Raw genomic sequence first — 21,748 nt, forward strand, 5'->3', positions numbered from 1 at the left:
TTATATAAACAAGAAAAGTGCAAAACTTTCTAACAAAGGGGAAATATATCGAGGAACACTAAGTTTGAAATCAGATTGACCTGATTGCAAATGCTGTACTGTATGTGAGCATACTTCTGGAGTAGAGGACTTAATGCACTGAAAAGGGTACAGGAAGCTGTGCCAACATGCCACTATGAGGGCTCGTAGAAGCTTGTAGAATGTTATGATGCACATTAAATAAAGTAAAAGTAACTATAACTTTCAGGGCGTATCATGGGAGAAGAGCTCAAGAAACTTTAAGAAGCGGGCATGTTAGAGCAGAGGTGAGCCTGAAAAACCCACTGTGTGATTATCTGCCATGGTACAGCCTGGAAACACTTTGTTTAACAGATTGGTAGAGGGTCTACTGTTGAAAAAATATCAGCATCACTGAGAACCTCAGTGACGGTTTTCCTCTGAGGACTAGTCTTGATATTGGAAGATATTACTACACAATCGTCTTCTTGTAGCATTGAGAATGATAGGGTGTCAAATAAAAGAAGCCAGATGGCAGTGCTTAATTCTCAGAAGCCAAGGGGGTGTAATTATCATAATGAACAGCAGGGTTGGTGTGGCAGCCAGGAGGGCCTGACCTATAGAGAGCTATAAATATTGTAAAGCGGACAATAGCCAAAAGCATACTCCATGATATTTACTAAAAAAAGAAATGAAGACTGGATGATGAAGAGATTGAGAGTAGCCACCCAATAAAGTCATGATTTCTTGTACAACTTCACCTTTGGAATCTAGTGACTAAAGAAGAGGCCAGATCTTCAGGAAAAAACAATCTAGAAAAGTATGGCAAGTATAAAGTTTCTCCAATACCTCTCCAAGGGGCCTTCAGCCACTTACAACAGGGGGTGGGTGATAGCTAAATATTTCAAGAGTAGAGGACCCAAGTTAACATTCAAACCTGGTTTTACAACTTCCCTGGTGAAGTTGAAGCATAAGGCAGCCAAAGAATAAATGGTGTTTTGGCCCAGGGATAGCTCACCCTGGCCCCTGAATGTTTAATTGGAATAGACATACTCAATTATTCCGTTCCATATTGGTTCCTTTGCTTGGAGAATAAAAGCTATTGTACTGAAGATGGCCAAGTAAACGTTCTGAAACTGAACCTTTCTTTCACTCTCTTGCCAAAATAGCTACTGAAAAAAAAAAAATTAGAAAAATGGCACAGATTGGTGCCACCCAAAACCTAGAGAACACAGAGTCATGGATATTATCATCTCTCCATTTATTTTACCATCTCTCCGTTAATTTACCAGTCTATACCTTATGAAAGTCAGATGAATTCTGTAACATAATAGTAGGATGCTACCAATTTAATTGAGCAACAGTACCAGATGTGTTATATTTACTAGAACAGATTTAAATAGTCTCAAGTCCGTGGTATTCAGCCATCAATCTGGTGAATGATTTTTATCTTTTTTTCCCTCATCGCCATCAAAAGGGTGGATCGAAAATAGTTTACATTCACATGCAGGAGATAACGGTATACATTTATAGTCTTTCCCCAGAGCTACACGAAAACCCTCTTGTGTTCTGTCAAAATATAGACTGAAGAAAAGTGGACTGTCTCAACACACCTTAGAATATCACACTTGTCCATTCGATAATGACATCATGGCATCATGCTAACCGGGATGAATGAACGAGAAGTTCGCGCGTAGTAGAGGCCACAGTAAGACACTTGCCTTGGAGAGACAGGAGATAATATGAGGAAGAATCAGGGGACCAATATATCAATGAACATTTTAGGATTCCACTGGTCTGGGACATGGTGCAACATGACTTCCAAACTAAAAGACAATTGATTCTATTTCTTATCTGTGAGAAAGGAGGCATAATCTCATAGGTATCTTTAGGTTCTGGAGACAGGCAATACGCCATTGCTGACATCGCTCGAATGCGTATCCTGGATGACCCAATAGGCAGACATATTTGAGTGGGGCCTAGAGCAGAAAAGGGCTCTGTAAACAGTTCAGGCTCCATGCAAGGGGTCCTGCCGCTCCGATCATATGATCTGGCTGACTCTATAGCATAAAAGGTATTAGTGCTGGTAAAAGACACTGTGTGGAGTTTATAGTAAGATTTGGGGATGAGAATTTGGCCCATGCCACCCAGTAAAACATCTAGAGAAATCAAAGTTGCTACCCCAAATAGAGAAAAATTTAGAATGGATAGCATAGGAAAGAAATTAGGATGCACTTCAGCAAGAAATAAATGATGATGTACTTCAGGGTCACTTAAAAAAAAACAACAACAGTATTTTGAGTACGTTAGAAATTTTCAGAATTTTAGTTTACTTACCTGGAAAATTGTATTAATTTTGAAACACAGTAGTAGTAGAAAGAGCACAATTTAGAGTTCTAAAGTCTATAAATTCTATAAACAGAATCCTGCATCCGTGAGGATTCAAGTCAACTACTGTACTGTGCTGTGTATCACCACTATATATCACAAACTATCACATTATTTCATTGAAGCCTCTGTAAATACTGGGCACAGATATGATGATCCCAAATGAGCAAATGTGGAATCTAGTTTCAGGGGCTCCTGGGGGGCTCAGTCCATTTAGCATCCTAAGTCTGCTCAGGTCCTGATCTTGCGGTTCATGAATTCAAGTTCCATGTCGGGCTCTGTGCTGACAGCTCAGAGCCTGAAGCCTGCTTCAGATTCTGTGTCCCCCTCTCCCTCTACCCCTCCCCAACTCACTCTCTGTCTCTCTCTTTCAAAAAAAAAATGAATGAACATGAAAAAAATTAAAGTTTCAGGAAATTAAGTAACTAGACCAAGTCACAGAGCTGATACCATTTGAATGGCCGGTTCTTCTGTTCATACAGTTGTTCAACTTCCTTTCCTGCTGAGAATCCATTCTTGATGATTAGAGAAGAAATCCTAGCCATCAATTCTCCATGCATATGTTTGACTTTGTATATTTCAAGCTCTACTAAATGCTTTCAAAACCACCGAAAATGAGTGCTTTATATTCATCTCTTTATTAAACAGTACACACAGGCTCTGCTTCCTGATTGTTTGGTTCTTGGTAATTATGTCAGAGGGGGTTACTCTCAACAATAATGATAGTAGCAACAACAGTAATAATAAAACTAAAAGTGTTGAATGCATTTTGTGTGCAAGCCCCTGTTCTAAGGAATTTTCATGTATAATTCATTTATTCAAAATAGTTATCAGAAGTAGGTATAAATATCATACCTATTTAATATTTGGAAAAATTGAAAATAGAGTTTCAAAAACCTTATTTGAATCCATACATTTAGAAAGTGGTAGAAATGGGTTTTGAACTACTATCCAGCTGCTTTGACCATACTCACAAACACATGCTGCACAGCAGAAATGACTGCCAGACAGGTACAACCTCACTCTACAGATCCCCAAATAAACTCCGAGTTCTCTTTGAGTGTTTGTATTAAGGTGGTTGGTATGAAGGAAGACAAGGATTTTGAGTGTTGTACATAGTGATTGCGAAAAGGCTTTCTATTTGACAATAAAACTAGAGTTTACTTTGTCTGCTCTTCAAATGGTACTGTTAACTTAGACAGATGGGATCAGCATTATGTAGACAAAAGGTCAAGAAATCTGTGCCTTATTCCTAGTTTTGGTGTCAATGGTTATGGAACAATAAGCAAGTCATTTAATCTTATGTGAGCAAATTTTCTCCTGTGTAAGCAGCTGTCAATATTACTACCTCTAAGGACTGTTTTAAGGATTAAATGGGCGGATGTTTGTAAAGCACCTATACAGTATCCCCATCCCTTATAAGAAACAAGCAAAAAGCAAGCAAATAAAAAACATGAGTGATTTCTATGGTTGTTGGAGTAACTGACCCTATGTCCACTGGGCGATAAAAAGCTAACTTTAAACAATCAGGCATCTGGGCACCTGGGTGGCTCAGTCGGTTAAGTGTCTGACTCTTGGCTTTGGCTCAAGTCATGATCTCACAGTTTGTGAGATTGAGCCCCTGGTCGGGCTCTGTGCTAACAGCACAGATCTTGCTTGGGATTTTCTCTCTCCCTTTCCCTCTACCACTCCCCAGCTTACACGCTCTTTCTCTCTCACAGAAAATAAACATTAAAAAAGACAAAAAGAAAAACAAATAGACATTTATTGAGATGTTGGTCCTTAATGACATTTTTAACATCTCTGGGGCAGTTGTAGTAGTCAAAAATACGCCTAAGGAGTTAGATGTGGAAAGGGATTACGACTGTCGGCTTTTTATAGTCTTGTAGGGTTTCCCAGAATACCTCTTTTCCTTTTAAGTCCATGGTGAACTGAACACCAGACTTTTTTTTTTCCATTCATTTCTTCTTCTAATATTAGCACCGTGATTTTTCTTTGGAGAAACACCAATCAGCTCCTCTTAGCACATGCAATTTTTAGGAGGGAGGGCTAACTTTGCTCTCAGCTCCAAGGGTGGCAATTTGAGTGGGGCATTAGAGGCGACCCATGTCTGACCAGTGAGAGAATCACATGTCTTTGCCCATGACGATTGGTCCAGAGATGGACATATGTACTAAGCCAGGCCATTCCGAGCCAATGAGACTCATTCTGGACTTCTTTTCAAACTACGGAGCACGAAACATACTTTTTCTACCGAGGTTGCTGACAGGAAAGGATATTAATACAGCCTTGGAGCTTCTGGCAGCTATCTTGCCATCATGAGTGAAGACTGACAGTAGAACCAATACAGAGGAAAGCATAATGAAGAGATGGCCAAAGATCGAGTCCTAAGGATACCACTGATTTCCTGTGGAGCCATCTGTCTCTGAAGCCAGAATATGACCAAAATTTTCAGTTACCAGGGCCAACAAATTATCATTTTTTCTCTAAACTAGTCACATAGGTACTATATCACTCGCCACGAAACAATACAAAGATAGTTATTCTCTTGAATTCCAAGGGTTGAATCTGCCAAATGCATTTAAAATGCTCAGCACCGTTGGCAGCAAATATTCCAAGCTTTTAAGAGTGCTCAGCTATACTCTCCATGCCTGTCTCAGCTGCGCGCTTACTCTCAAGATCTAACCAGTGAGCAGCTTTGCCCAACTTCTGGTCTCGCCTCTCTGTCTTTTCCTTAAGGATCTGAATACAGCATTCGAGCTCTTTATGACAGAATGGCAAGATTGTTTTGCATAAACACACATGGCTTCCTCCCACTCATTCCCAAATGAGTCCTCTCCATCAGTGCATGGACATGCCCATGGCATATGGTTCCAACTACACTATTACATTCATTCCCTACAGAGAATCTCTGGGTCAGCTCCGGGAGACAGTAATTACTGCTTGCACGGAAGTGGCTGTTTATCACTCAGGGGCTTTTGTAATTGATGTTTCTTACACCAGTGTTTCTTTCTTTTTAGAGATGCCTCAGAGAGCTACAGACTAACTTCTTCAGGTAACGTTTGCTTTTTTGTTGTTTATTTAGTTTTTTTAAGCAAATATCATCTTATGATGAATTTGGTCCATTATTACAAAGACCCTGAATTCATATTGGACTCATTGCCTTGATAATGATAGATAACCTCTTGAAAAGAGTCACTGAGTATTTTGAAAAGGAACCATATTTAATTATTCACAATTATAACATTATCTCCTGAAATTGCAAGCAGCTCTTTAACATGAATATCAAACGATTCATATTATAGGCAAAGAACTTACTTTCTTTGGCTTTGAGCACTCACTTTTTCATTTTTTTAGCCAAAGTGCCATGTTGCCTCAAAATATTAACACAAGGAAATATCATTTGTTCCACTGCTTTAGAATACTGCCTTTAACATTCCACAGACTTGAGGCTCATAATAACCGTGCAAGCTGAAATTACCAGGGCAGCTTCCTAGTTGGCCTAATGTGAGTGTAGAAGAAGAAGTTTTAAGCATGTGCCCATCTGATAGAGGACCTTATTTGAAGAACATTATAGCTAAATTGGAGAGAGCATAGGGCAACAGAAATGATAAATGGAATGGAAGGGATTACTGAACATATGAGAAGAGATTAAGAAAAATGGGGTTGTTTAGTCTTAAAAGAAGATGAGTCTGAGGTGAATTGATTGAGGAATTTCAGCTAGCTAAGGGCCACAATGCAATTAAGTTTGATCCATGGAAGGTGTACCTTTAAGCAGAAACGTATGAAAGGCGAATTAAAGGGCTCTTATTTTACAGAGAGTGTGGTGATAAGCAAAGAAAGGACTTGTAAGTACTAAGCTAAAATAAAATTGTTTTATCATACTTAAAATATTTGTACTGGCTAATTGAAGACTCACATAAGCAAAAAAGAAAGACAATGGGAATAAGCATAAAAAGACATGGAATGTTTTTTTTTAGAAGCAGAAACACTTCTATTTATTATTTTCTATTCATATTATAATGGAGTTAAGATATGTGGGTTGAATTCTTATTTATTCACATGTTATCTAATTGACTCTGTGCCTTGGTTTCCTCATTTATTAGAGAGGCAGCGAAGTTAATATTTACAGTTTTATTAGATATTAAATAACTAAATAAAAGTTGTAACTCTACTAATTAAAGTACGAAATATTTATTATATATGTAAATGTTATATTTACCAAGGCTTTCGGTAAATGTGACCAAATACAGCTTTGAGAAACAAATACATGTTGTAGAAAGCACTTTGTAAAGAATTTAAATAATTTACTACTCCTCTCTATCCAGTTCCAAAACATGAGATAGCAGCCAAAAGTACATAAGATAAGATAATTCAAAGTAGGTGTGATGGGGACAAAAAGTCAGGAAAATAAAATATATTGAGGAAAAGGTTAATTCATGTGAACTTAATATGGATAGACTTCAAACTTTTCTCTAAACTTTCTCTAACCAAATGAAGAAAACAAAACCAAGCCCTGAGAGTTATACAACATAGTAAATTTGGAATAAAAACAGGCCAACCAATATGGCAAATAAAAATTATTCTTGACATTATGGTCAAATAACTATGTTTTCTGTGTGCTGGTCTAGAGAGAGTACCACTGTCATAATGAACAAGTTCCTTGACAATATGCCTAACAATGTGCACGCAATACTTTTCATGAGACTACTTTAATGCTCATCAATGTAAATATTTGGCATAAAATCAAAACACAATTCAATAAATGCAGTTCTAATGACTATCGTTTAAACTGGTCAAGATATCCAATTATTTTTTGAACTCATAAATAGTACACTCTATTCATTCATTTAATCAGTCATTCTACCAATTCACATTAAGTGTCTACTATGTTCCAAAATTTAATTAAGTCTTTAATACATAAAGAAATAAAGTATAATCCTAGGCCCTTTGTCACTTTTACTTCCAAATTTAATGGGATATCTGGTATTGGACTCGATTTCTTGCCAGACCAACTACAAAATCAGAACAAAATACACAGGAAAAAAGTTATTTGAAGATAATAGAGAACAATCAAGGCAATCAGGATTTGAAAGGCAAGATTGTAGGGAGATATTTTTATGAGTCCAAAAAGCTAATCAAAATTAAGCAGTTTTGTAGTGCTTGGGAGACAAAAATGCAATTCAGGGCTATAAAGGAAGAGAAGCCTAGGTAAACACTCCAAGTTTTCTTGAAAGCCTGGAAGAGCTATACCCTGGAAACAAAGGTAAATGCTAATAAACTGTCCTGGATGAAGTTGACATGATCATATTCAAGCTACTATCCAGAAGAAAAATAAATTGTTCATCATCAAAATCTTTAAAATTGTTCATAAGCAATATTTAGCATTCAATTAAATAAATGCTATAAAACAGTCAAATGACCAAAAACAGAAGAAGAAACACAGACCATAGAAAAGAGACTTTGGTTAAAACAGTTATTAGAGCTATGCAACAGAAACTTCAAGGTAACTAAGATTAATGTGTGAAAAACAAAAAGATAAAAAATATTGAAATTGAAATATATGAGAAGAAATTAAATGGAAATTTTGTACTAAATAGGAAATTAGCAGATATTAAGAGATTAATAGATTTTTTAATGGAAAATTAAACACAATAGAAGATAAGATTAGAGAATGGGAAAATAGAACAGTAGGAAATATCCAGTTTCAGGCACAGAGAAAAAAAATACAAAATACAAAAAAAAAAAAAGCACAAGAAACTCCTAGAATACAATAAAGATGTTTCACATACTTGTATCTTGAGACCCAGACCGGGAAAAGGAAGAGAGAGAATGGGGAAAAAATATTTTTGAGCATATACTGACATCTTTCAAAACAAACATGATAAATTAAGCCACAGATTTGAAGAACTTCAGGAAACCATAACAGGGTAATTATAAAGAAAGCTATATTTAGGCATATAATAGTGCAAATATTAAAAACAAAAACAAAAACATAAGGACAAATATAAAACTTATAAGCCAAAGAACAAAAGACACATTATTTTTAAAGGAAGAGGTATAGAGATAAAAAATATAGTTGAATTCTAAAGAGAAATGATAGGGGTGCCTGGGTGGCTCAGTCGGTGACTTCAGCTCAGGTCATGATTTCCTCGTTCTTCGGTTCAAGCCCTGCATTGGGCTCTCTGCTGACAGCTTGGAGCCTGAAGCCTGCTTTTGATTCTCTGTGTGTGTGTCTCTCTCTCTGCCCCTCTCCCACTGAAGTTCAGTCTCTCAAAAATAAATAAATGTTAAAAAAAATTTTTTTAAAAAAATGAAGAGAGGGCGCCTGGGTGGCGCAGTCGGTTAAGCGTCCGACTTCAGCCAGGTCACGATCTCGCGGTCCGTGAGTTCGAGCCCCGCGTCGGGCTCTGGGCTGATGGCTCAGAGCCTGGAGCCTGTTTCCGCTTCTGTGCCTCCCTCTCTCTCTGCCCCTCCCCCGTTCATGCTCTGTCTCTCTCTGTCCCAAAAATAAATAAAAAACGTTGAAAAAAAAAAAAAAAAATTTAAAAAAATGAAGAGAAATGATGAAGCCAGAAGATAATGGAGCGACTTTTAAATGGCTAAAAGAAAATAATTGCCAAAAATGCCACCAAAAAATGCCTCAAATAAAGTAAATGCATTTTAAACTGTATTAATATTCTATTGTGGCCAGAACAAATTGCTACATATTTGGCGGCATAAAGAATATAAATTTATAATCATCTTACAGTTGTATAGATTGGGAATCTAACACCAGTCTCAGTGGACTAAAATGAAAACGTTGGCAGGGCCAAAATTTTTTCTGAAGACACTAGAAAAGAATCCAATCCCTTGCCTTTTTAGGATTCTAGAGGCTGCCTACATTTCTTGGCTCTGAGCCCTCTTACTCCATCTTCAAAACCAGCAACAGTGGGCCAAGTCTTTCTCACATCGCCATCACTTTGGTTCCCTGAAGTTGGGAAAAGTTCTCCACTTCTTTTTTTTTTTTTTTTTAGTTTATTTATTCATTTGAAGAGAGAGACAGCATGAGCAGGGGGAAGGGCAAAGGGAGAGGGAGAGAAAATCCCAAGCAGGCTCCACACTGTCAGCACAGAGTCTGACACAGGGCAGGAACTCACGAAACCATAAAATCATGACCTGAGCCGAAACCAAGTCAGACGCTTAACCAATGAAGCCACATAGGCACCCTCCACTTCTAAAGATGCATGTGATTAGATTGGTCCCTCTGGATAATCTAGAATAATCTTCCCAGTTTAAGGTATATAACTTTAGTCACATTTGCAAAGTCCCTTTCGTCATGAAACATAACATATTGTAACATATTCACAGGTTCTGAGGATTAGGGTGTGAACACATTTGAGAGCCATTATTCTATTTACCACACAAAGAAAAACTTTAAAAATCTGTTGCCAGGAGAACTTCACTAAAATAAACACTAAAGGAATTTCTTTAGGAAGAAGGAAAATGATTCTAATAATAACCATGATAGTTCAGGAAGAGCAAAAAGTCATCGAAAAGGGTAAATGTATGGATAAGCTAACTGTTGAAAATGATAATATCTTGTGATGCCTAGGTGGCTCAGTCAGTTAAGCATCCAATGGCTTGTATCATGACCTCAAGGTGTGTGAGTTTGAGACTCATGCCCGGCTCTGTGCTGACAGCTTGGAACCTGGAGCCTGCCTCGGATTCTGTGTCTCCGTCTCTCTCTGCCCCTCCTGTGCTTGCACTCCATCTCTCTTTTTCTCTCAAAAATAAATAACAAACCTTAAAAAAGTAAATAAAATGATAATATCTCGAGGAATTGAAATACATATAGAGCCCAGTGATATGTTGGAGGCACCTAACACTGGCATGTAAGAACTTAGTGATAAATTTTTTAATAATTTTGAAAGTTGGCTGGTAAACCCATTATTTTAACAATTATTAAAATTTAAGTTATATAACATTACAAACAGAAATTATGAATAATCAAACAGAAATGAATAATCAAACTCAACACCTCCTAATTATTTTACATTTTATCTATGCTGCTAAGATTATTTATGTCTATTATATATGCATGATGAAAATAATATATATAATGGTGCACAAATGTGCATCTTTTTGCAACATACATTCCACGATGCCAGTTTGTGACTTTGAGCTTGCTTTCATGAGAGTATTTATACCATGAAAATTGGCCAATACTACAAATCAGGGTTTGATTTCTTGGTTTTGTTGATTGTCTGGAAAGCAACCAAGCGATATTAATTATGCAGATTAACTATTATCCAATGTAGTAAAGAAGTCGCTTATGTCAATATGTCAAGCACTGACATTTTTCTTCATTATCTTCACTTCATCATGCATGTTAATATAACAAGATATAAGCCCATTTATACTTATATATAGTTATATACCCAAGTACACTTACTCATCAAATTCAACCATACTCTGAGTAAGGATATGAGTTTTAAAAAATCTAGTGTAAGCATTCTGTGACAATCAGTTGACGATTCAAAATTTATCATAGAAAGAAATGTGTATTTTATTTATTTATTTTTTTTAAAAAATGTTTATTGATTTATTTTAAGAGACAGAGAGACAGACAGTGTGAGCAGGGGAGGGTCAGAGGAGAGAGAGAGAGAGAGAGTGAGTGAGAGAGAGAATCCCAAGCAGGCTCTGTACTGTCAGCGTGGAGCCCAATGTGGGGCTTGATTCCATGAACTGTGAAATCATGACTGGGGCTGAAATCAAGACTTGGTTGCTTAACCAACTGAGCCACCCAGGTGACCCATGTATATTTATTTATGTTGCTAGTTTATCTATCTATCTATCTATCTATCTATCTATCTATCTGAGGGGAGAAGTGGGGGCAAAGAGGGAGTGAGAGAGAGAATCCCAAGCAGGCTCCATGCTGTCAGTGCAGAGCCCAGCGTGGGGCTTGATCCCACAAACTGTGAGATCATGACTTGAGCTGAAATCAGGAGTCAGACACGTAACTGACTGAGCCGCCCAGGTGCTCAGTGTATATTTTATTTTTATTTGCAGACTTAGCGCTATAATTTTTTATCAGTAAGAAGTATAATAAACTCATATATGTGCATATGCATACATTTTCTCCAAATAGCTGCTAACCGTTTACTGGAATATACTGAAGTAGGCTCAAAAGGTGAAATTAAGGTGCTATTACTTACAATCTTTGAGAGGCAGTAAAATTTATTAATCTAAAGTAAAAAATGTAAATTTTAATTTCTAGGGTGGCAACTTAAAGAATCATAAATAACAACTTAATAAAACGGGAGAAGAAAACCAAATAGATACTACTATCCAGAAAGAATAAGATCGGTCATCTATTTCTATATAATGAAATTACTGATATATTTGGAATTAAAAGGATTATCTCATTATTTGCTTTCTCTAACTCAGTTCATCTGATTTTATCCTTTATTCAACATTTTTTATTTTCTCTGTGTGTCTGGTTAGATTCTTAACAAAATTGTTAACATTTCTATATGTAGATTTGTAGCCTGACTTTTCACTACATGTTATATGGCATGCCATTAAATATTCTTTGAAACATCATTTTTAATGGCTACATAAAAATCTCATTATATGTACTATTATTTATCCTCTTTCTTATTGGTTGATATTTTCTTTTTTATGAGCTATTATGGGTAATGCTATGAGGAACATCCTTTTCCACACATTTCTTTGGCAATCCTCTGATTATTCCCATAGGATAGATTTTTAGGAATGGGATAAAAAGGTATGAATTGTTTTAAGCACTTCATACATATTGCTAATTGACTTTCAGAAAGGTTGTGCTAATTTATACTCCCTGTAGTAGTTGAAGGATGTTCCTTTCTCACAATGATTTCTTCAACATTGAATATTATTACTGAAAAATATCTTTGTCAATTTTTAAAATTAAAAATACAGGTCTCATTGTCATTTGATTAGAATTTCTTAGACTACGATTCAAACCAAATAGTTTTGTGAGTTTATTAGCCATTTATATATCTTCTGCGAATTGTACATTCATGTGACTTGACTAAATTTTTCAAATACCTTTTTCCTTTTTAAGAATGTTCCCATATTTTCATGATGAGAACTTGATCTGTAGAACTGCATGTGCCAATGCTAATCAGTTCATTAACTATTTACTAGGAATTCCTAACTTTTAGATTTGTGAGAAACACAAAAAAATATAACACCCTAAGAAGCTGATAAGGTTAGTGGGGAGCTGTTGATTCACCTGATAACCTAACCCAGTTCATCATAGAATGTATGACTAAGAGTGAGATGCATCGTATGGGCAATGAAATCGTACAGCCCAAGAAATGTTAGTAATTGGCAAGCCTTTTTGACGGAGTTGGTGTTTGCTTTGAGCCTTGAAGGAAGAATAGTGTGTACATTGAAGGGAACAAGCTGAAAACAAATGAAACGAAGACAGAATATATGTGCGTGGGTGAGTAGAAACAGTGGGATGTGGTGTGATGTTTTTAGCAGATGGGTTCATGCCAACATTAACTGAGATGATTGGTGGCATTGGACATGTGCCTTGATTTAGCATCTAGTAGCTTGTGCTCCCTTTCCAATCGAAATTTACTCTAAGATCCTCTACTGGGGTGAAAGACAACAATAATAGAAAAGACAACGGTGAGCGCAAGAGAAGAAGACAGTGTGCCCACCAGAGGGGGTGCCATCTGCAAGTTATTTTAGTGTCAGCACTAAATATGGCAGATTGAGGGAGGCTCCCTGAAATAGACACCACACGCAATAAAACACTCGAGAAATGTATAAATCAAGAAAGTGATTGCATATATATCTTCCCACTATAGAAAGAGAGGATTTTTACCAACTCCTCTTGGGATCATGGGTGTTTTTTTTTAGATTGCCTGAGCAATTTAACCGTTACCCGCCCCCCAACAATTCCTATTCTCTTTAAGACAGACAGTAAAATAATTATAAGCGTTCAGATTATAAAGGGAATAATTTTCAAGAGAAAATCATTTGGGGGCTTCCTCTTAATTGATACTGAACTTGCCCTCCTGCTGTAAAAAACAAGGGAACTGGTCAAAATGGGAGAAGCCTTGGGAAACAGGCAGTGTAAGACAGAGGGAGGAAACAAATGATGTGAACTCTGTGATTGTCTGAGCTCTCTCCATGAAAGTGCTTTTCTACACTGTAGTGCAGCGAAGGGTTCTCACCACCCAACTAGCAGCACGCTGTAGTCTCATTGAGTGGAGAAGAAAACATCAGAGGGCTTGTTAAAATGCTAAGTCAAAGTTTATCGCTTCTCCTTACCAGACACCCACTAGGCTTCCCACCTTATGAAAAAAAGATCTGTTAGGCACTAAATATTTCAATCTCTACCATAACCTCTTCCTAGTTCCTTTCCCCTGGTTCGCTCATCTCAAAGCACCTGAACTTCTAAGTCTCTGAGTTTTTGCGCAAATGAGCCAGGCTCTTTTCCTTATTTTTCTTTTTCCTTTTCCCGAAATTCCCTTCCTAAGACTCTCTACTTCCTTTCCACCAGGATTTTTTTTCTGAACTTCATTCCAGTCCTCTGTTCAATTCTTACCTGTGCAGATAGACTCTCTGTGGCCATGATTTATAACATACCTTTCCCCTAACCCACCGTTTTCTGCCATGCTCCTTACCTCATACTATCTTTCTCTTCATAACATTTATCACCTCAGAACATATTATTCCTTTGTTTACTTTTTGAGTATCTCTTTTTAGGAACATTTAAGCTTCATGAGTTCAGAAATTTGTCTATTTTCCTCAAGGCCTGGTGCATGGTAGGGGCTCAAAAACACATGTATTGAATGAATGAATGATTGAAGAGAATTCCAGGTTAGGGCAGCAGTAAATGTAGGCTTTCTAGAGGGCTAAAGAGAAAGGGTTTTATTTAGATGAAAATGAAATGCCCAGAAATACCAGCATACACAATGGTGTGGAGTGAGGCACAAGGAAACAAGCTCAGTTCAGTCTGGCTGCAGCATGGGGATCTGAAGGGCAGCATGAGAAGACAAGCCAAATCAAGTGGAGGAGATCATTGAATACTAACTGAGGTTGTATGTTTGCTTGATTTTTTTTTTTTAATATCCCTGGAAAGCTACAAGATTAACTGGCTCAGAGGGCCTTTAAGAGAGGAGTAATTTGTTTAAGGTATTATTTCCAGAGGACAACTGGGCATCAGGGAGAAGGAAGCTACCTGAAAGCAAGGTACTCTGAGAGTTGTGTGGATGGGACATGGTGAGCACTGGCTCCCAGTCACAATAATATTGAGCTTTGGTGATGAAAAGGACAATCACTAAAATAGGACACTTTTTATCTTGGCTATTGCTTGCCAAGCATCCTCTGTGAATTATCAAAGGGCTACATAAAAAGAAGTTTGAAATATATTATTACCCTTGCAGGACACCTATTATCGTGAACGATTGATTTCTTCTCTCCAACCCTCGGGGACATTGTGAGTTCAGTGCAGGGACCTAATAGAAACTTCTGCAAAATTGCTCCAAATCCTTTTGGCTGAGTCTTTCAAAAGAGAACAATGTAAGCTAGTGTTTTTAGAATTAACAGCCCTTAACATGCAGATTATCCCTTATTTCCAGCTTCAATTGATCGCTTTCATTAATTAGTGTATTAGTGTTTTTTTTTTAATTTTTCTAAGAGGTAGGCCCCATTTTACAGACGGAGAAAGTGAGGTCCAGAAAAATTAAGATATTTCCTTGAAGCTTGAACTATGGGATTGGCAGAACCTGGGACATGGCAGTTTTTTATTTTCTTAATCTAGAAAGTCATGTTGGCTGAGTTTTTCTATTAGCCTAGAAACTCCTATGCATGCATTTGTACTAGAATACAAGAGGGACATCAACATTTGGTGACATCTAGTTATCAATAATCAGAATTTATATCATTTAGGATAATGACAGGCTGATAAATATAACCATTAATAATAAAAGTCAACTATTTGATGCTTTTAACTTTCTAGACTTCCACATCAATGTCTTTCTTATGATATTTACTATATCCTTATAAATTTAGAAAAGATACTCCTTCTTTTTCCTACTTTATAAGCAGGCTAAAAAGACACCATTTTGTCTTACTACTTCTCAAATGTTTAGAAGGCCATGCACAAAACCTTCATTCATTCAAAAAGACATCTTTTTACTTATTTACTTAGGAAATATTTGTATTACCTCTGTGTCAAACATCTGATAGGCTCTACATATACTTTGATGAATACAATAGACAATCTCAGGCCTTGTAGATCTCACATTCATTAGAGAAGACAGGTAATAAACAAGTAAACAAATACATATTTGCACCTTGAATGAGGTGATAGGAGGGAATTAGATATAATATTTTTTAAATGTCAGCAAAGGCGCTTCTTAGTTAATCAAGTCAGGGAAGGCCTCTCTGAAAAGATCATATTTAAAGTTTAGACAAACATGGAGAAGAAAACAACCTTGCAAAGCACAGGTGAAGGTATTTCTAGGCAGAGGTGGTTATGTATGAACATCCTGGAGACAGAAACACTTAACATGTCTCTGGAATAGAAGACTGTTAGCACAGGGGAGGCTGCAGGAGTGAGCAGGGGCCATGTCATTCAGATTTAGGTTATGATGAAGAGTTGACTTCATTCTCAGTAGTGTAGGAAACCACTGGAGGTTTTAGGCAGGAGAGTGACCAGAACCATGGGTTAAGCAAGAGCATGTTGGCTGTAGTATTGAGGATAGATTGAGGGGTAGGGGGTTAGAAAGGAAAAGAGTGAAAGCACAGAGACACTAAGAGGGAAGTGGTCTAGGTCAAGAGTGATGGTGGTGCTGACAGTAGAGATGAGCCAGAGTCAAAATGTATTTTTGGAAGTAGAACCAATAAGATTTTAGGTCAATGTGATATTGGTCAGGGAAACAGAGGCAATCATGGATGACTTCCAGTCTCTGGAATCAGCCAATGATAGATGGCAGAGCCCTTTATGGCAATGAAAGTGGTGAAATCTAGGATATAGGAGGCAACAAGTGTTCAGGTTTGAGTAGACAATTTGGGGGGTTCTTGGAAGACATCCAAATAGAGAAAACGAGTATATAGTTGGATATCCAGGTCTAAGGCTAGAGGGGGTGCTACTCTTATTAATAATTGAGAGTCATCTGTGTAAAGATAGAATTCAGTGTCATTTACTGACAGAGTATAAGAATGAAAAAAGAGGGTTGAAAATAAGTCCTGGAAAAATTTCAGAAGTAGCAAGTGAGTACAAGAGGAAAATCCTGCTAGGAAAAGTCATAAGAAAGAGGCAGAAGGCAACCAGGAGCATGTGTTTTCATGGAAGTTGGGAGAAGAGTATTTCATTTACTAATCCTTCTTACCCCTCTGGCCCTCCATTCAAAATTCAGCTCTTGGTGTGGGTATCATCTTTTCTTGAATATCTTTCTCCATAATCCCCTTTGACTACCATGCACCATGCAATTGGCTTTTGATTGTGTGACAAGAGCAACTATTAATGTTTGCCATTTATTAAACACTTAAAATGTACTAACAGTGACACCATACATTTTACCTGCATTTATTATCTCTTATGCCATAATCATGTGCTCATTAAATAAAATTGATTATTCTTTTTTCCCCTCTAATTTAGTTGCAGTAGAAAATAAGATCTACCTTGGGGCACTGTTCAGAAAAGAGAAATAAAGAGTCATGCTTGGTACAGTATCTCCTTTGTAGAATTTACAAACTAAATTCTTCTTTATATTCCTTACATTCATAATTTACAATTATACATTTACGATGTAGAGATTTGCCTCCCCTACAAACTATGAGCTCTTTAAAGCAGGCCTTGTTTTTCACTCATCTTGAATCCATAGTGCCACGAACAATGCTAAATATGTTTTTTTTTTTTTTAGTGTTTATTTATTTTTGAGAGAGAGAGACAGAGCATGAGTGGGGGAGGGGCAGAGAGAGAAGGAGACAGAATGTGAAGCAGGCTCCAGTCTCCAAGCTCTCAGCACAGAACTCCATGTGGAGCACAAACAAACCCACGAACCATGAGATTGTGACCTAAGCCAAAGTCGGACGCTTAACTGACTGAGCCACCCAGGCGCCCCACTAAGTATGTTTTTTGTGCCCAGAGTTTTATGCAGGTAGTAGTGTCTTTCCTATTTCAAAGGTAGTTCTCATTCTAGATGTGTGTTAAGTGGAAATGGGTAATATGACTGTTTTTTAAACTTGTTTACAATTCAGCATTAAAAATCACTCTAATTTCAAACTGGATTACCTGGTTTTAATAATTACATTTTTAATTATTGTATTTTGGAGAGGTGGAAAGGAAGGAAAGCAGTCAATATCTGGTGTCTTGTATTACAGGTAAATTTCTTCCAACTTGGTAAGTTTGTATGGAATCCTTGAGCCAAATTATACTCTATTTGAACTTTCTATTCAATTTTGAGACACCATGAACAAATTCCACTTATATAAAAGGAATTCCTCTTCTTCATGAGAGAATGAAAATTTTGAATTACTATTAGATCAATTTATAAAGGAGCATTTTAATAGAGCAGTATCTTAAGTAACAAACATGTGGCATTATCCTGCTACACCTAGGCTTCTATCAGTGTTGCATTTACATTTTAAATGTACATCTTCAAATCAATGTCATTTTCATCTTATTGTTTGATTCCAGAAAAAATAATTTTCCTAAGGTAAAAGTTTAAATAACCCACGGGCATGGAAAAGCAGAAGTCCACAGGAAAATTTTGAAGTTAAAAGATTTTTAAAATCACATCTGAAACATTTTGCCATGTAACAAACATACATACATAAATGTGGGAAGGATTAAACTCATGAACACAGGAAGAAGACAGCTTCCGGGAGAGGCCATAGTGACTGACACAGTCATAACTGAGCAGCAAGAGTGACAGGGCAGTTCCGTGGTTAGACCATCAGAGGAGGCTGTTTTCAGCAGAAGAAATGCTTGGCTTGGCATCTGCCTTGAGCTCATTGAATCTCACTTGGATATTCTTTGTACTAAAGGAGAAAACTGACAAAGTTAACCAAAAGTTTTAACAGTTTCTTAGCCATTTTTGTTAGAGACGGGCCATTTAATTCAGCCATTTTGGTAGAAGTTGGGGATGGTTTGAGAGCCTTGATGGGGTAAGGTTTGGGCTTAGACAAAGTCCTGGGTTGTATCACAGGCATGGAGTGGAGCTCAGGTGTGGGGTGAGGTTATCTATTGTGCATACCGCTTAGTAATAATAACTATGATAAAGCATAAAGTTTAATAATTGTAGCTTACAGAGAGTATCCTTGAAATGTATTTATTTGTGCATCCCTAAAATAATTTAGTGAAAGTATGCACATTCTTGTACACTTTTCAGCTGGCAGCTGAAATTTTTGTTGTATATTTAAATATGTTAAAAGATGTCATTTCCTATATAGCAGAAACATTAACATTTTAAAATAAATTTGCTAAATAATACTTTAATTTTTTCCAAAAAATGTAAATATCATAATGATAAATACCTGTGACCATTCATTTAAAATACATGAACAGCTTTAAATAAAACATCTTTTTTTGCTCTTCAAGCTAGTATTTTTTATTCAACTCTCTCCAAAATTTTTATCCTAATTTCATGTATTTTATGCTTAAAAGGGCCTTATTAATCTCCTTATCATATATCTCTACAATAAATGATGTATATAAATTAAGATTTAACTTTGAAAATGTTTCCTGTAACCATAAGACTATTAAGTGTTAAAATTATCTTCCATATTAATTTATTGTAATTGCCATAAGTACACCATTGATCAAAACAACATATTATATTTCAAATTTTATTAATAATTACTAAGTATAAAAGTAATATTTTATTGGAAATTCATCTCAATGAGATAAATGTCTTTTTATTCTTTCATTAGCTCATATATCTGTGGGTGGATATTGCTTATTGCTAAGATCACATAGCTACTGTATGATTCTCTTCCTATTTTTGGTTTTTATAGATGTGAGAGCCGAGAAGTCATATTCACATAAATAAGTGGATGGGAATGGAAGGAGCAATGTCACTCAATTCTTTGATCTTCTTCAGAGATATATGCCAGAATTCACATAGTCATCTAGGATCATAAATTATTTTTAATCTATTAGCTGACAACTTCATTAGGTCCTCTTCAATTTTGCTGAAAGTAAAGGACTGGAAACCACCTGACTTTCAGAAAAGATTTGTCCCCTAGTTATTAGAGTCATTCAGTTTTTCAGCTTTTCCACCAGCGTGTGTGTCTTTGTTTGGTGTCATAGAGGTTTATACATCCCAGGGCTTTTCACCAGGGGTAAACTCTGGGATTAGTGAGAGCTACGCCTTTCTCTCCTAAAGTAGAAGAAAAGGTTTATGCTGGAGGAGAGGGAAATAAAAAAATCTGCATGATGCCATTAACATTCCCAAGGAGACTGATTTTAGGAAAGAGTACATAAGGAACTGGAACTCAGAAACTCTTGGAAAGTCTTCATTTACCACTCGTGGTACATGAAACAGAAAGCCCACACTGATGCCATTAGTATATAGCCCCTTACCATTAGCCTCGCGTCGTAACAGTCTGATTAGGTCATCTTTCACTGATTACTACCCACTTTACATGTTCATATATCTGATGGGTATTAGTTAATTAGGAGATATAAATATGTGCAGCACATTGTAAGTGTACATAGTAATAAGTATCTATATTGGGTAGACATAAAGTAGAAAGTCTGCCAAAATAGACCATCATGCTAAAATGTGTTAGTAGGGAGAGATTGTATTAGACAGTAGAAAATAGGGTAAAGAAAATCTATAAGAGCGAAAACGGATACGTTTGATACAGTTCTACGTCTGGGTATCTACTTTAATAAAAATATGCTAAATAAGAATAATTTATCTTTGCAAAACAAATATTTATTTAGAGTATTATTTACAACGGTAAGAAACTGAAATCAACCTAAATGCTAGCTCATGATATATTGGTTTAATAAATATGGCACGATTCTTCAAGAAAACATTTTCCAGGCATTACAATTATGCTTATGGAGATTATGGAATAATCACAACAAATGTTTGTTATGATGCTTAATTTATACAAATTACTATGTTTAAACAAATTTCCGTCAAGTACAATATAAACAATGTGAAAACTAGGCATATGAGGAAAGACTTGAGGAAAACACATTAGGGTAATAATTATCTTGGGTTGATATTTATGTGCTTTTTCTTTTGACCTCTAAATAGAGGAAATGTGATTATATTGAACATGTGATTATACATTTCCTCTTTTAAGGTATATGTATATATGTTACATACACACAGTTATTAATATAAATATAAAAGGTTAACATATATTTATATAATTTACTGTATGTAACATTATATATAACAAGTATACATTTTATTAATTTTCTAAAAAGTAATACATGCACATAGTAAAATAGTCAAATAGAAAACTTACAAAGTAGAAATATATATTTTTTTTAAATTCAGCCTTCCAGGATGTAACCACTGTTGACTGCTACTTAATATATACTTCTAGACACTTTCTATGCATATACATGCATACCAAAGCATATATATATATATGTATATATATATATATATGCATAAATGAGCACATATTGATCACATATTTTTACTAAATAAGAACATATTAATCATATTTTCTTTTATTATTCACTTGCCACCTCCTTCTAAAATCAACATTTCTCTAATTGGCTGTGTTTGTACATTTTCCTCCAGGTCATTTAGCAGTTGTGTACGCTCTTTCTAAAGCTTGTCTTTAAATTTTTGTGTATTGCATTTGAATGTCTTTTATATATATACATACATATATATATATATATATATATATATATATGTATGTATATATCACCTTTAGATACCACTTTTGATTTTTTATCAAAAAGATAAGGTAGCTTGTAAATTTCCAGTTTCCATCTCCCCTGTCTCCTTCCCACACTTAACTTCAGGTTTGGTTTGATTCTTTTTTTTTTTTTTTTTTTTTTTTTGGTTACCACCTACTGTTAACATTCGTAAACTTTTATTAATTGATTTATAAATTGAATTAATTACCAATTATTTTAAAATGGGGGAACCCGCACACTTAAAATTCCTCCAACCTAATTCCTCCTTTCACCTTGGAATTTGTTATATTATAATTTCATATTGCCAGGATTAATAGCATTTATATTGTAATCCTTAATTTCCTCAGTTCCTTGTTCTTAATTGTCCATTTAAGTGGATTTGTGACCCATTTCTATTTCAATGTTTAAAGTTCCTCAGCTAAGTGGTTTATAAAAGAGTCCACACCAACTTCGTCTTCATTTTCACCACCCCCT

Source organism: Neofelis nebulosa, chromosome 3, assembly GCF_028018385.1.
Source record: "Neofelis nebulosa isolate mNeoNeb1 chromosome 3, mNeoNeb1.pri, whole genome shotgun sequence".
Lineage (NCBI taxonomy): Eukaryota > Metazoa > Chordata > Mammalia > Carnivora > Felidae > Neofelis > Neofelis nebulosa.